At 42.3% G+C, this 11906-nt stretch overlaps 1 pseudogene; it reads left to right on the forward strand.

Moving 5' to 3' along the window:
• The first annotated feature begins 785 nt into the window (after positions 1-785).
• LOC149325561 (uncharacterized) lies at positions 786-4794 on the forward strand (annotated as a pseudogene).
• Positions 4795-11906: the final 7112 nt, after the last annotated feature.

Raw genomic sequence — 11906 nt, forward strand, 5'->3', positions numbered from 1 at the left:
CTATGTTGATGGTCTTTTGCAATAAAGGTTATCGATTTTGCAGAAAATGTCACCTACAAATGAGATGACGCGGAGGCAGCGCGAAACACCTGCCTATGGATCTGTCTTGGCCTTTCGAATCAGCGGCTCCGCCTTGGGAAGAGTTGCGGAAGCAGGATGTCTATCGCTCGAAGCCATAGCCGCACAGGTAACTATTCTAACCCATATACGTGATGCACTTCAAGAGAATAAACATTTCCTGTATGGCGGCAGTGGCGTGAGCAGCGCGACCGACACAGAGGCTAACCCAACTATTTGCTTTTGCTGCAGCCACGCCGGTACCGTCCACGTGCAGAAAGACGCCCATATCTTTCTGGAAGAAGCCGAAACGGAGCATCGTACCTGAAGATATCTGCGCGCCGCCGATTGGACCAGGCGCTGTGACGTCGGTGGGCTTCGGCTACAAAAGCTCGGGGGCGACGTGGACTGCTCTTCACATGGCGGCAGTGGCGTGAGCAGCGCGACCGACACAGAGGCTAACCCAACTAATTGCTTTTGCTGCAGGTTGGTCATTTTGCTTTACATCTTTCTGTAGGTTGCAAGCTGCCACGCCACTGCTGCCATTTGTAAACTGCTACCATTGTAATTTTTGCTGCAGCTTGCCTCGCACTATCATGTCCAAAATCAGCAAGCAACTAGCGCTAGCACAAGATGAAATGAAGAAAGAAATCAGGGCTGAATTTAAGGCTTTCAGGGAGTCCCTTGAACACGATGTTCGCGATGAGCTCCGAGAAATAAAATCCAGCATGTCATTCATCAGTGAGAAATATGACGAGATGAAGGATTACCTCAAGAGCACAGTCGAGGAGAATAAGGCATTGCGCGAACAAAACGCAATTCTAAGAGATCGCTGTGATTTTCTTGCTGCCCAGATCAAATTGTGTGAGGCACGGCTGGTACACTGTGAACAGTATTCGCGGGATGCAAATGTAGAAATCAAAGGGATACCTGTGAGCACAGATGAAAACTTGCTTGAAATTTTGGGAGAACTTGGTGAAAAAGTGGGCGAAAGTGTTTCGCCTTCCGACATTGACGTTTGTCATAGGGTAGCCGTTCATGGAAGCAAAACAGAAAAGTACATAGTCGCACAATTTGTGCATCGAATTAAGCGAGATGCTTTTCTTGAAAAGGCGCGAAAAACAAGGCTTTCATGTACAGACCTTGGTTTCCAGGAGACGGACTCTGTGTACGTCAACGAGCACTTGTGCCCAGATCGCAAGCGCTTGCTGGGGCTTGCTGTCAGTAAGAAGCGTGAGTCACACTGGAAATTTGTCTGGGTGCGCGGAGGCCAGATCTACGCACGAAAATCTGAGAACAGCACGCTGCTAAAGATAACTAATAGCAGTGACGTGGCCAAGATGACCTAGGAAGTTATCTTTCATCATGGATTCCTATCGCTTGCTGCAACACAGTTAAATAAGCTAGTTAGCACAAACGCCTTAAAACTTTTTCACTTGAACTGCCGTTCGATAAATAACAAAGCTGAAGAAATAGAAGCCTTGTTATCTGTTTTCAAATTTTCTTTTGATGTAATTAAGTTCACCGAGACCTGGTATCAAGATGACGCCAACTATTTAGTTCTAAGTAACTATACACATTTTGTTCTCAATATACCTGAGCGCCGGGGTGGCGGTGTGTCGTTACAGATATTGAACACACAAACTGCAAAAGAAAACAAACAAGTCACAGTTTCTACCGCAGATATAGAAATCCTGACAGTTGAAGGCGGGAATGACGTATTTGCCGTTCTGTACCGTCCTCCTGATGGAAATTTGAGAAGGTGCCTAGACGTTCTCGAAAGCCTGTTTGATTATGTAACAACAAACCAGCAAGTATTATTTTTATCGGGTGATTTGAATATTGATACGCGATGTCATTCAGCAGCACAACAAGAACTCATACGCCTACTAGATGCATATAGCTTTTTAAATCTTATCGAAGTACCTACACGCATCACGTGCTCCACATCTTCCTGTATCGATATTGTAATCACGAACACCGAAAAATGCGCAACAAAAGCTGGCACAGTACTATCCGATTTAAGTGACCATCTCCCTGTTTTTGCCTTCGTCCCAGCCGAACGCCCTTATCAAGTCCCCGCAGCACCCTCTCCAACATGAAAATGTTTAAAGTGATGTAATAGGTAATTCCTTGCCTTACAAAGATTGCACATCTGCGGTTCAATAGCCGCTGGTGACTGTGAAAGAGTGGTCATCATAAACGGCTTTTCAGAGTTTCTTCATAATTTCTGGTGTCAGGTTTTGTCTTTTGAGCTTCTACCGTACAGCCGATGAGAGCCGCACCATCGCAGCAAAAACTGCATTGAAGTGGGGTACAACGCTGGGTGTCGAGGTAGCTATGCTCATACTTCATTTCAATGTGCTTTCGGATCGCTCATACGCACCCGCACTAACATCATACAGGGTTTGACCAAACCAAGCCAGCTGCTGCGCTGAAACCCGCCCCTGCAGTTTTTATCCATGGACGTTTCAAGGAAGTGAAGGGTGATTTCGCATATCCGGGCATGAGTACAAGGACGCCGCTTCCGCGAGTGCTTGGGTCAAGGCAGCTGCAGGAAAAAAAACAGAGTCAGCATGGCAACGGCACTGAAATTTCTCACGAGCAGAAACCCTCAAAAAGGCACATGGCAGATGATGAAATTTTGTATTGTACCGTATATTTTCGCAACAAATGCATATTTCCCTCCGTTACCACCAGAGAAATCGCTGTCGATAAAAAATTTAGAGAAAAAAATATGCTTTTTGCCGGAATTTATTTGTCTGCTTTTTGTTATCAAACAGGCCTATTTCTGCTCTAGAATATAGCCTTTCCCCCTTCTAAAATGACATTAAATTAAGGCCAGAGCGGAAAACGAAGAGATTAGTGCCAATTTTTTGGCGTGGCATTGCCCTTTTATCAGCAGCTATGAAAGTGGCCCGCATTGTTTCTTAAATATTCCTTGAAGGTACGCGTCAAAATGTCGAAATGTCTTTGCTACCATTTGGAGCTCATTATCTCGGAGATATAACAGGAGTTCCTCGAGTACTTTCCTATCTACGAACGGCACACACTTGGACGCTCGTGGATTTGCACTCATATTTTTCAAAAAACATAATTCTGTACATAGATTTAAGTCCTGAATTGCCCAAATATGTTTTTGCAACGGAAATGCAATGCATTTATATTGCCACATATAACTTATTGTCTCATGGTCTGGGGGACAACAACCAAGCAAAACCAAATGAAAATTCTAATGGCGCAAAAACGAGCAATTAGATTAATAGCTAATGTGCCATGGTGTACTCATACGGCTTCCTACTTTGCAAGGTTCAGTATCGTGAAACTCTCAGAGTTATTCCCATTCAAGTTAATCTCTATGTATAAAAAAGCTGTTTCAACTAAGAATGATCTATTCTTATCAAGTTTCAACCTCATTCGTTCGATTCCATCTTATAACACACGGAACAAAATGTCATGGTCCGTACCTTTCTGCCGCACTACATACGGTAAGCAGTCAGTGACATATAGTCTACCACACTACCTCACTATTCTGCACAAGAACAACATCATACTTGAAAAGACTTCACGGCATAAATTAATAACACTTATTCCTTTGTTTGAATGTGTTTGAATGTGTTCCTTTGTTTGAATGTGCATCATTTTGACATCATGATTAGAACATATATATATAGGGCACGGCAGCTGGGCTTGCGCGCAGATGGATAACCCGCTTGTCTTCCTCGTGCAGATCATTGCCAGCCTGCTGGTGATACCATCGGGATGCCAACAACCACGTCAGCACTTCCAGTACGAACTTGTTCGTGTGCTGTGGAACGACAACGTTTCAACGCCCCTGATCCTACGATCTGCGGATGGATTTCGTCACCTACCATCGCCAACGACTAGCGGCAGCGACAGTGTGGTCTTCAAGCCATGCTTAGCGGCGCTGCAAGCTTCCTGGGCTATAAAAGCCGTCAACGAAGGATTTCAGACCAAAGGGCACGGCAGCTGGGCTTGCGCGCCGATGGATAACCCGCTTGTCTTCCTCGTGCAGGTAAGAAAGCCTTTTGGGAAATGTTTTAGATCCAGCGAGCGTTGCCTTGTTGTGCTGCCGTGCCCTGCGGTACTTTTTGATACAGTGTGCGATGTGGTGCATATATTGAAATTGTTACTACTTGCGGGTGACGTTGAGACAAATCCTGGGCCTGATATGAAAGAACTTTCTCAACAGCTACGACAGATAGCCGATGACATAAAAACAATAAAAGAAGAAAGGTTAACATCGATAGACAACAAACTAGAACGCCTTACCCTACTTGAAGACAAGCTTTCGTCATGTACTGAGCATGTTGCAAATCTTCAGCAGCTCGTATTGTCTCTGGAATTAAAAGTAGACGATCTCGAAAACCGCTCCAGAAGATCGAATATTATAATTTATGGTATGCCTGAAGAGGAAGAAGAAAATAGCGACTCGCTGGAGCGAGCTGTGAATCAAAAAGTTGTCAAAGAATCCTTAAAACTGGAAGAAGTTGCAATAGAACGCATTCACAGACTAGGTAGACCAGCAGAAGACTAAACAAGGCCTATAATACTGAAGCTTCTAGATTTCAGGTCAGATTTCGTGTCCGCGAAATCAGAAAAAAGCTATGGAAATACGGGAAACCAAAAAAAGATTGCGGTGAAAAAGTGTCGCTGGTTTTCGACAAACTAAAGATAAACGGTGAATTGTACTTTTGGGACAACGAAAAATGTTAAGTGTCACCAATTGCAGCTCATCGGGTTACACCTTTACTAACCGAGGCAAAAAAACCAAGACACAAGTACACGGGCTCTACGCACGCGCCGTCCACAACGTCCCAAATAACTTTCGTGAACATTAATGCGCGTAGTACTATCAATAAGCTCGATCCCTTGGAATCTTTATTATTAGGTTTAAAGCCAGAATTCATGGCTATAGCAGAAACTTGGCTGACAAGAGAAATCAAAGACTTTGAAGTAATTCCCCCCAACTACTCCATAGCACGCAAGGACAGGCTGACGCGAGGCGGAGGCGTGGCATTAGTGATAAGAAAAGATATACATTTCGTTACGTTACCTGAAGTTGAGGGGGTTGAAGCAATTTTTTGCAAACTCTGCTTTTCTGATTCTGCAATTGTTGTGGGTTGCGTCTATCTTAGTCCTTGTTCTGATCCTATCATACTTCATTCATTGTATACTTATATGCAGCACCATGTTAAAGGGGCGAGACTAATACTTTTAGGGGATTTCAATCTTCCTGATATTAACTGGAATACACTGCACCATACCTCACCTTGCGCTGATGTTGTTTTTGATATAATGCTTTCTTTTAACCTCTCGCAAATTGTAACAGAACCCACACGTGTGCAAGGAACCAGCTCCAATGTTTTAGATTTAGTTTTCCTGAGTAGTCACTTCTCCTGTCCAGAAACAAAGGTTGAAATTTTAAATGGCCTGTCTGATCACAAACTTGTAATGTGTTCTGTCCCGCATCATCATAGTGCCCCTTGTTTTCCATCTACAATAACGTACCCAGACTACAACCGAGCTGACGACACTACCATACTTGATACTTTATCACATGAACTAACACCGTTTCAGCAAGTCTCAGATGACATCAATACTGACATAGAAACATTGTGGCAGAGATTCAAAAACGTTGTGTCATATTGCGTTACTAATTATGTGCCTACCAAGACTAAGAGAATACGCAAACGTAATCCATGGTTAACTCGAACCGTAATTCATGCCAAGCGAAAAGATCGACGGCTGAAAAAAGTGCAGAAACGCCATCCATCACCAAAAAGAATTGAAAAAATAAACTCGGCCATCACTGATTTAAAAACCAAAATAAAAACAGCTAAAACATTTTACTTTACTAATACGCTGACTCGTTTCTTAAAAGATGCTCCCCAAAAGTTCTGGCGTCACCTGAACCCTAAATCACGAAAAGATAACCAAGCTTCTCCAGAGGAAAACAGAAATATTGCAACCACGCTGAATAACTACTTTACTTCTATTTTCACTACAGACAACGGTATTAAGCGTCGTGTTAGTTTTTGCTCAGGAAATAATTTAGAACCACTTACTGTAACAGAAGCAGGAGTCTTAAACCTCTTATTAAACTTGGACACAAAGAAAGGATCAGGACCTGATGGAATCTCTAACATTTTCTTGCGTAGATATGCCGAATGGGTAGCAAAATATTTAGTAATACTTTTTAACAAGTCATTGTCATCGCACACCATTCCTAAAGAATGGAAACTAGCTAAAGTGACACCTATACACAAATCAGGAAGCATATCAGATCCCTCAAATTTGAGACCGATTTCACTAACAAGCACTGTATGCAAGTTACTAGAGCACATTATCTTAAAGCACATAACAACCTACTTAGAGGAAAATCAAATTTTAACACCTTTTCAGCACGGCTTTCGGAAAGGAGTTTCTACAGTCACACAACTAATCGAACTTACACATGACATATCCTTCGCTATTGATCAGCAGAAACAAATCGATCTCATTTTCTTAGACTTTTCGAAAGCTTTCGACCGCGTTTCACATTCCAAACTTATTATGAAACTTACTGCAACCCTTGGAGTTGGCCCTATAGTAGATTGGATCGTTGATTATTTGACTGACCGTACTCAATTCGTCGAAATTAACAATGTTAAGTCTGAAACAACTAATGTTACATCCGGCGTGCCACAAGGTAGTGTTCTTGGCCCAGTATTATTTCTAATTTTTATAAACGACTTACCTACTAGTATTTCTCACAATATTAAACTTTTTGCCGATGACTGTGTACTTTACCAGGAAATTAACTGCGTCAATGACCATACAGCTTTAAATAACGCTTTAACAGCAGTGACCAAGTGGTGTGAAGAATGGCAGATGACTATTAATGTTAAAAAATCAGTTGCTTTATCCGTAACCAGAAAGATACACCAATCAAATTTTCAGTACACATTAAACAATATTCCTCTTGATTCGGTGTCCGAATATAACTATTTGGGCATAACACTAACCTCTGACCTCAGATGGGATTCTCATGTTAACAATGTCACATCAACCGCCTTAAAACAGTTATTTTTCATTAACAGACGCCTCAAACTAGCACCATCAGAAACAAAGCTTCTTGCGTATAGCACATATGTCAGACCAATTCTAGAGTATGCTAATGTTGTTTGGTTTCCTTTCACTAACAAGCTCCCTAAACAAATAGAAGCAGTGCAGGGGAAGGCGGTCAGATGTATATTTAATAGACACAGGTTGACAGACTCACCAACAGAACTAATCAAACACGCCGGACTACTAACCCTTCAAAACAGAGCAAAACTAGCTCGCCTTAAAACCATGTACCAACTCGTACACAATCAATTAAAAGTCACCACTTCAAGATACATATCACAATCACAGACGCGACAAACACGTAATAAACACATACACACTATAAACGAGTTTTCATTCCGTACTGACACTTTCAAATATTCATACTTCCCTCGTGCTATACGCGAATGGAACACCTTGAACACATCCATTGTTAGTAGTCCATCACTGAATTCCTTTAGCACACGTGTGGAAAATCAACTACTTATATCTTAGTATTTATTGAGTTCATATATGTCATTACCAAGTTATTCCTTCCGTTGTGTTTTCACTTGTGGTATTATTGTCCGCCAAAATCATGTCACATGCTCCTCATTCTGGTTTATTTGTTATTCGTATCTTCTAATGTATAATCTCGTGTCATATTTTTTATGTACTTTGATTAATTACCATTGCTATTTTTTTTGTGTGTGCCTCTGTACTGTGAATGCCCTCCCTGTTACGATCCCTGATGGGGTTGACAGTATCGAATAAATAAATAATTAAATAAATAAATATATATATATATAGCTTTGTGTATCTTCTTTATACTTCATTTGTATCTCGGTTGATTATAAATGCGTTTCCTGTACATAAAATTTTGAGCAGTTTCTTTTGTCCAATAATGTCGAGTGATAACAGAGGCATAACGTCATGCAAATGTTGATGTATATATTTTGTGGCTGTATTTTCTTTTCTGCTTGTGAGTGCGCTCTTCCACTGCTGTTGTGATTAGCTGCCAGGCGATACCGCCGGCAGGGGGCGCAGGGTGGCCCTCAAGCTGCACCAACGCAGCTTTTTGCCTTGCGTCCTCTCTCCTCTGTTACTGATGTAACCTTGTGAGAGTTAATAAAGATGTATGTATGTATGTATGAAACGGACCTAAAGTATTCCTCACTAAAATATTACACCGCTTGACATAAGGGAAAGTTTACAGCACCAGGCAGCGATTTTTAGACTACTGTTCAACTTCGCAACGTGCATATTTACATGTAGTTTTTGTTGTTTTTAGAGCGCGACCCTATTTTCTAGGCACAGTTTGTCCCTGTATTTTTCTCCAACAGGAATTTTAAATGTAACCTACATCACTGATTTAGTGCTGACAGATTTAGACGCTTCAAAAAGGTTGAAAATTCGTGTGCCCCAGTATGCACCCGCGCCTTACGCGTCTAGAAGACGTAGTTTACCACTTTGCACACATTTTTTTACTTCCCATTTTGTTTGAGCATGTACGGGAAACGTCGCAGGGGAGCATCGATTTGGTACACTGAACAGCCACGACAATGTGGAGTGTTCAAAAGAGAAAGCAGCGCATTGTGCATCTCCTGGTCGTGGTCCGCTCAACAAAAGGAATCCCATCCTGTCGCCGTGAAGCAGAAAGTAAGTTAAAGTGACCTTGGGTCGGTTTTCGAGCCGGCGGGTGCGGAAAGAGACCAGAAAAATGAGAATATGGCATATTTTTAGGTCAAGTGAAATATTAAAAACAATAATTAAAAGCGCTCAGAGAAATGCGCCAGAAATTGTAAAAAGCCTTTCAAAAAAATAATAAATTACTCCAAATGAAAATGGAATGTCAATTGACACAAAACGCAATGAGATTTTGGTATTACTCAAAAAATAGAATACGCAAGTCTATTACATTATTATCGCAATGGCAATATGCTGAATTAGAATAAATTCTTATGTTCCTCACGCATCAAAGAGCACCCACCAATGCTGCCTCCTGTTATAACTGTTTTTAAGGACGTTTATTAAGAGGCCGAAATGAACTCTGAACATAATCTCAGCCACGTTAGTGAGCCACAGGATCGCAAGAGAAGACAGAGGAGAACAGTCGCTTCGGCGCTCTGCCGCTATGCTTTCGACAATTTGCAATCGTGCCTTTTTTCTTAGCATACCAGCCGCTGTCTCCGGAGTTTCTGCGGTCTGCGATGAGCGATGGATCTTACTTAAAAAAGTGCAATGAAAACGAGGTGAAAGAGATTCGCAAAGACGGGGCAGAAACCTTTAATCCAAAACTGTGGCGATGCTGAAGGCATCAGACCTCAGTAATATGTGTTGTGTTGTTAGGACCTGTGTTTTGTGCATTGCTATTCCGAGATTTGCTCCGTGTGTCTTTTTACTGTAACCAGAAACCAATACTAATAGTACAGTTTTTCATGTGCGCGGTATTTCGATACAAACCGTGCACATGTATAGGAACAGAGGTGCACAAAATAGTTTAGAATGAATTTGTTACTGCGCAATGGCGAAGAGAACAGTGTCGAACATATGATACACGGTTCTTTCTCGGCCAAATTATATTCATGCATAAGGATTCATGAGCCGTTAATGCCCTCGTTCACTGACGCAACTTCTGTCATATGGCCGACGCAATACTAGCAGATTCAAGTGTCGCTCTAGCAGATTCAATTGTCGCTCTAGCAGATTCGACACAGATGACTCTTTCTTGTGATGACGTTTCACCAGCGTCACGGTGTTAAAAGCTCGTGCTAGACTTGATAACCTTTCCTATCGTCGCAAACTTGCTCGCTGAACACTTTCTCAGAACATTTATCATCATCCGTTGCTTCTTGACTATTTCTTTGACTCACGGCAAGGAGGCTTCCTATGCCGTGACAATCCTTTCAAAATAAACGCATCAAATCCCATGCTTGAGGATTACCTGTGTATTTCATTCCCAAAACTATTATTGGCTGGAGCCGACTGCCTTCTACAATCGCAACTGATATCAACCCCATAGTATTTCATGAACTTTTAAAAAGTGAAAGAAATTTGTCATTCTTGTAGTTCCGTTCACACTAGTGCGTTTAATTTTTATCTTTCGCAACGTTTATTTGTTTCTATTATGTTCATATTGCGTGTTGCTGTTTCGCTACATTTTTATACTTGCTGCCTGTTCAACAATTCTGCTTTTCAAGTTTTGTCACCTGTTCAGTTTTTCATGTTAGATATTTTGCCAGCCTCCTGTCTAATACCCTCGTAGTGAGGGCCTTTTAGGGTTTCTAATAAGAAATAAATATAATCACAAGGTTAATAAGTAAGAGATAAGAGTTGGGGTGCTTAGCCAACGTCTTTACTAGAGCACTTGCTTTCGTCCGGGCAAAGTGTTCATCATTGGCAGAGCTTGAATGCAATGTTCACTGCGAGGGTCACACCCAGCGAGAGGTAATAGGGTGCGATGTGGGAAAGGTGTAAGGTTGGTCAGCGCAGACGAAATTTTTGTACAGGCAGGACGGCTGCTAAAGAGTATTGACCAGTTGACCGTCGACTGCGCCATGTCAGCATTCAGGTTGCAGCATTCATTAGAAACAAATTGGGTTATAAGAAATTAGCCGGATACACGAATAATCTAAAGGGGATCGTTAAAATTTAAGGCGGTTCAGAGGATCTGCAGAGCGTCGAAGGACCGTGCTGATGGGTCTCGTTGCGTCGGCGCGTCATTCGTCTCTCCACCCTGGGCCTCACTCGAAGCTTCGCCGCCTGGCGTTCGCAGCGCGCCTGTCAGCGGATCACCTTCTTCTCAGAAGTTCTCGCTCGTTTCCCCTTGTGATGGGGGAGTTTAGGTTTAGAGTCCACATGTGGGCGCGGACACGGGCACGCCTCTTGAACGCGTAGTTTATGTGGCACGGCGTCGAATGTCCTGGGCAGCGGGGCCTGTGGCCGGCTTCAGAATGAATGTGTAGCCGATGCACTGTCAGCGTGGCTCCAAGGCAGCCCCCCAATGCGTTCCTCCACTCGGAACCAACCGCGCGAACCACGAAGAGTTAGATGTGTCTGATGCGAGGCGCCTTTTCATCGCTGCGCAGCGGCGTTAAGTGCCTTGTACTGGCGCGTTGTGATCGCGTGTCTTGTAATAAATGCGAATTCTGACAGGGGGAACTGTTAATACGCAGTGTTTCCTTAAAGAAATTTGGCTTCATTTACAGAGGGCAAAACGCATTTCTGGAACGAGGAAACGCTGTGTTCCGCAGCTCCCAAAGCAGCTTCGACAAGGAAGGCAAAAAATGAAGATAAAATTCATTAAGTTTAACTGCACATGCTTACTGTCAGACCGTTTTAAATCAAATGTTTTCACTAGATTTTACGGTGTTCAGCCCGAAACGTGCCCAAAGGTGTTCTAGACAAACGTTTTGCCCTCTGTACATAGTATGTGACAAGTACAAATCAAGAGATTTAAGTGCAAAGTTCTGTTTGTTGATGGCAATCATTACTGCACGAGCAATTGAAAGACATATTTAGGCGGCGCCTGAACAAAATGAAGCTTTGATGTTTTAATGCATCGTTAGTTTTGATCAAGAACGATGACCTGCCTGATGAGAAAACTTAAAGGAAAATTCGTCACAAGTTTATGCAGGCGACCTTTTTAAAATAAAAACAGCAAATGTTGCCTTTGCGATTCATTCTTATTATTCATCCTAACTATATCATTTAGCAATTAAATTTTCCTTTCTTTAAAAGTGGCTGTCCTCCACTGCTAC

Source organism: Amblyomma mixtum, chromosome 10, assembly GCF_055824585.1.
Source record: "Amblyomma mixtum isolate Tamu chromosome 10, ASM5582458v1, whole genome shotgun sequence".
NCBI lineage: Eukaryota > Metazoa > Arthropoda > Arachnida > Ixodida > Ixodidae > Amblyomma > Amblyomma mixtum.